The following is a 5,731-nucleotide window of genomic DNA, read 5'->3' as shown; positions in this document are numbered from 1 at the left end:
CTCCTTGGCCTCCTTGATCAAGAGGTCAGATGACCCACCACCATTACAGGACATTTTGCGAGATGCTCATGATCCCTGGGAACTAAACGACCCCAAGAGGCCTGAGGATAGCAGTGCAGGCTAGGAGAGTTAGCCGGTGGTGCAGGCCCAGGGACACAGAGAGAGGTGAGGGCGGGGCCAGGACCAGAAGCGGTGCTCCTGGAGCCCAAGAAAGGGACTGAGTTGCTCTGGGTGAGAAGGATCAGGAAACAGTATTGGTTTCCCAGGTGTCTGGGGCCCCAAGACTAGGAATGGCACAGGGTCCAAACTAGAGTATAGAATGGCGGGCGGGAGGCAGGGGGGTGGGGGGTGGGGTGGAAGGGTGAATGAGGCTTAGGGAGTCCCGGCGCCGAGCGCTGCGCTATAGACTTACCCCAAGAGGCCTGAGGATAGTCGAGAATCTCTTCTTATACTTTTCTGAGAATTGAGGAGGTTTCACAGCACAAACCTTCAGCTAGAGTTTTTGATTTCTAGGCAGAAGGCAGGGAAAGGGAAGGAGAGCAGGATATGCAGCCACTGGGGATGAAAATTACCCAAAAGAAATTCCAGCTTCAACTGAGTCTTCTGCAAGGCTGATTAACTGATTAGCACTTCAATGATTGTGGAGAGTTTGGAATGTTGCAGGTCAAGAACTTAATAACAATTTATCTTGGGCTATGTTTAGCCCCCTAATAGTCATTCCTTGCCTAAGACTGTGTCTGACTTAAGATCCTAAGAGATAAAATATCTTGGAATGTATTAACTTAACAAAACCCTAGTTTCCACCAACCAAAATGGTAAAAGTGTCATTGGACACCACCTGACACCACCTGAGGTCTATAGCAGAGATTTCACCACTTTGCTGTAACCACCTACTTAATGTTTCCACCAATGTATATGAAAACTACACAGATTTATGATTTTCTTTGTTCTATTACTATAAAGACTTTATCAAACTGTTACCACTTTAGAATATGGAATTTAGGGTAACTTAAATCTGTGTTCCTGGGCCCTGGTCACTCATAATTGGGTCCAGAATAAACTATCTCTTAATACCTTTGAGGTGAGAGTTGTGTTTTTGTATTGATACCACCAATACCCCATTGATGTAATTCACTTCCTAGGTGAGAGATCTTGAGATGAACAGACAAAGTCCTCAGTAGGGTCCCTTTGGAAATTTGTGAGAGGGGAAGGGTTATTGCATGTATTATAGCCTGAGCAGTGACTGGATTCTAACATTATATTCTTAAACCCACATATGGATGTGTATGGTCATTTTATATCTGGTTGCCAAATGTGGAAACAACTAGAATATACTCTGGATATAACAAGATGCCATTTTGCATTATGTCCCAGTATGTAGCCAAGGCAACTACTACAGATCAATACAGTGGTAGGCAGGAATATGGTAATAGAAGTAGTCACATTCCATAAAGAGGGTCAAGAGACCCTCACCGAGGATTCCAGGTATTATCCCCCCATCTGCAAGATTATATAAAAAGTGGAAGGTTAATTGAAAGTAGGACTCCACATGCACCTTTCACATGATGGCTATTCATAATGGTGTGGAACTTCATGGTGATCCAGCATTGGAGGTCATTCACACCTCACCCTTGCTCTATAAAAAATCCTAGTAAACTCATTGGTCGCACTAGGTTGGACTTTGGTGGAATTATACTTTGATCTAGTCTAGGTGCATGTCTGAAGTGATTAGATGTTCATTTATACCTCTCCAGCAAAAGCTCTTGCAATATTCAAGTACACTGTAATATATACAGGCAAATGTGTATTATTCGCCACTCAAAAGAAATGAACTAGCAAGCCATGAGAACACAGAATGCTTCAATGCATCTTACTAAAGGAGAGAAGGCAGTTGAGAAACACTTCACACTCAGACTCCAAACCCTGGGTGTTCTGCAAAAGTCAAAACCATGGAAACAGGAAAGTGACTAGCATTTACCAAGTGTTGTGGGGGAGGGGGAATGCACAATACATGGGGGTTTCATGACAATGGAATCCTGTATACCATACTAAGATGGTGGATAAATGTCAGTATATACTTATCCTAAGCTGTGGAATGTGCCATGTCAGGAGCGTACTGCATGTGAACTTGAGGATAACATACTGCCAACGATCCATCAGTTGTAATACACGTAGTTGTTTCACTCTGGTGGGGATGGGACCATAGGAACGGGTTCTCATGAATTAGCAGCAGGGTCACATCAGAAATATCTGAACCTTCCAGAACCTTCTGCCAAATATTGATGTGCATCTAAAATTGCTCTAAGAATAAGGTCTGTTTGGGGGGTTGGAGAGGTGACTCAGAAGCTAAGAGTGCTTACTGCTCTTGCAGGGGACTCGCATTTGGCTCACACGCCCTTATCAAGTAGCTTACAACTGCCTCTAACTCCACTTTTAGAGGATCAGACACTGTCTTCTAGCCTCTGAAGACACACACACACACACACACACACACACACACACACACACACACACACACACACACACACACACACACACACATATTTAAAGGCAAAATAAATCTTTAAAAAATAAAAAGTAAAAATAAAGCTTATTTTAAACAAAAGAAAAAGAATACCAGAAAGGGAAAAATAACGGTAAAATGTAATCCTGTGTTTTCCTTAACTGATTAGTTTTGGAAGACAACTGTGCAAAGTAACATAGTAGCAGTACTCTGGGTGCCCATCACCTCTGATACCTTCCTAGGGCAGTCATAATAAATGGCTGCAATCTGAGCAACTTGAAACAACACAAACATCATTTTGCATTCTGTAGGCTGGAAGTCCCAAACCTAGGTGTGGGCCATGCTCCTCCCAGCACCACAGAGAACCCTCCCTTGCCTCTTCCAGCTTCTGATGTTGTGTCTGAATCTCTAGTCATTTTTCATTCACAGCTGCATGACTCTGATCTCTTACCTTAGTATCACACATCACTGTTGGTGTATCTCTGGCTTCACATGATCAGATTCCTGTAAGATTATCAGTCCCGTTGTATTGGAGGCCCATTCTTTTCCAGTACGAAAAATTTAAGTCAGCATACAAAGTATTAGATATAATTAAGGCAATTTTGAACAAAATACGATTTGGTAACTTCTACTTCCCATTTGTCTCCCACACCCTCACTACTCTGATCTCCCTTTTTAGCTCTGCTAGTCTCTTTTCCTTTTTAATGTCCATGTATCCTTTTGCTCACCTTGTCCTTCTTCAGCACCTACTTTTCACCCTTTGTTGGCCTTCTAGTTTTCTATGTTTTATATACACATATCCATTTTTATGTATGTATGTACATATATATTCACTATATGTATATGTACATATGAAAGAGAGCATGTGGTTTTTTCTCTTTCTGAGTTTAAATTTGTATTACCTTGAAATTATATTCTCTAGATCCCTCCATTTTATGCAGACTTCATAATTTTATTTTTCTTTACAGTTGAGTATATTTCATTGTGTATAGGTGACACATTTTCATTATCCATTCAGCTGTTGACAGACATCTAGGCTGGTTCTAGTACCCTGTTATTGTAAATAGACAGTAAACAGCAATAAACATTGATGTGCAAGTATTTCTGTGATAAGATATCAAGTCCTTTTTGTGTATGCCTGGGAGTGGTATAGTTGGGGTTTAAAACAAAAGTTTCTTCACAGCAAAAGACACTATTGATAGCACAAACACATGGCCTACAGAATAGGAGAAAATCTTTACTAACTATATTTCAGACAGAGAACTAATATCAGAATTCACAAAGAACTGCAAAAAAAAGAATTTGCCCCTGCCCCCAGCCCAAACTACCAGTCCAAAAATAGGCTGATGAAATGAACAGACACTTCTCAACAGAAGAAACACAAATGGCCAGTAAGAATGTGTTCTACATTCCTAGTCATCATGGAATGGCAAATGAACACTGCTTTGAAATTTTGATTCCCCCAGTCAGAATGGTGATCATTAAGAAATTTAACAACAAGAGTTGGGCATTTAGCTCAGTGGTAAGGCAATCACTTAGCAAAAGCAAGGCCCTGGGTTTGGTTCTCAGTCCCAGAAAAGAAAAAAAAAAAATCTGAGAACAAATGTTGGAGAGGATGTGGGAAAAGATGAGCCTTTATTCACTGTTATTGGGAATGTAAATTAATACAGCCTTATGGAAATCAGTTTGGAGGCTCCTCAAAAACTAAAAATAAAACTACCTTATTTCTAAATAATGGCATATTATGAATCAATGAGGGTTAAAACTCAATGATTCTTGTTAGAAAGACACAATTCAATCCATGACTTTGGATATGGAAAAATGAAATGAGTGACAGAAAATGGTAAAGGAGAGCAAGGGGGAATTTAGAAATTCTCTATGTGTGGGTAGTGTGACTGCACTACCCACGAGGCAGAGCTAGCTATACTGTAGATTCGAAGGCAGCCACATTAAAAGTACAAGAAAATTATCTTGATCTCTTTGAGACAGAGTCTCCCTGTAGCCCCAGTTAGCCTGGAACTACTTATGAAGACAAGGCTGGCTTCAAACTCAGAGAGATGTACCTGCTTCTGCCTCCTGAGTGTTTGGATTAAAGATGTGCACTACCAAGTCTGGCTAAAAGTACAATTTTGAAAGGTTCATAATTGATATACTTGGAGAGAAAAATGTACTCACGTAACCCTCAAAACCAAGGGAAAAGTAAAAGTGGAAGAAAATTATAATCAATAGAAACAGTTACAAATGAGACAGGTGTTAGTGCACATATATCAATGAGTAATTTAAGTGTGAGTGGTATAAATAAACAAATTGGTAGATACTGTCAGAAAAATTTCATCAACTACCTATTGTGTGCAAGAAATTCACTTTGAATATAATGACCACTAGGTGTAAAGGAGCAGGATGGAGAAAGATGTACAGTAACAAGGGTAGAAGAATATTAGCTATATTAACCAAACACATCAGACTTCAGAACAGGGAAGTGACTAGTTACATAGTAAGTCACTATGTCATAAAGGAGTTAATTTTCCAAGACCTCACAATACTGATGGCTTATTGTCTAACAAGAATGTCCTATATATAAAGCTGGTAGATTCAGCACTAAAAGAATGTAACATTGAGAGAAACACAAGGAGAAACACACAAGTTCACCAACAGAGCTGGACATTCCCAGAGCCCTTTCTTCCATAATTGGTAGGTAATAAGCAGAATATCCTAAGAATATAGTTTATCAGCACAGCTCTATTAGTCAGATTGATATAATTGACATTTATAGAATATTCCAACCATTTCTTCTCAGCCTTTTGGTTAAGGCCAAGTGTAGTGTCTGTTCTTATCACCTTAATATAGTTTAATATCCATTTAATAATAATATATTCCATCTAGCTGGTGATGTAGCTCAGTTGATAGAATGCCAGCTTAACATGCCAGAGGTCTTGAGCCTGACTCTCTAAACTGGAATGATGGCACACGGGCTTATAATCCCAGCCACTGTGGAGATAGAAGCAGGAGGATCAGAAGTTCAAGGTCATCCTTGGCCTGAGATAGTTTGAGGTCAATATGGGCTACAGGAGACCCTGTCCCAAAACAACAAACAAAGAAAAAAAAAACCAGTTAAAATATTCCATCCAACAGCAGGATTGCCCTTTCCACGTTGAGAAGTATATGACAAGGTAGAGCGCGTTCAAGGTTATAAAACACACCGTAAGTGAAATGAAGACTTTGACTCCA

At 40.0% G+C, this 5,731-nt stretch overlaps 1 pseudogene; it reads left to right on the top strand.

The window, feature by feature from the left end:
• The first annotated feature begins 5,288 nt into the window (after window positions 1–5,288).
• Window positions 5,289–5,452, top strand: LOC115069748 (annotated as a pseudogene).
• Window positions 5,453–5,731: the final 279 nt, after the last annotated feature.

Source organism: Nannospalax galili, unplaced genomic scaffold (assembly GCF_000622305.1).
Source record: "Nannospalax galili isolate Female #2095 unplaced genomic scaffold, S.galili_v1.0 scaffold213, whole genome shotgun sequence".
Lineage (NCBI taxonomy): Eukaryota > Metazoa > Chordata > Mammalia > Rodentia > Spalacidae > Nannospalax > Nannospalax galili.
Note: the sequence above shows the minus strand (reverse complement) of the source record. Positions and strands in the feature narration are given on the sequence as shown.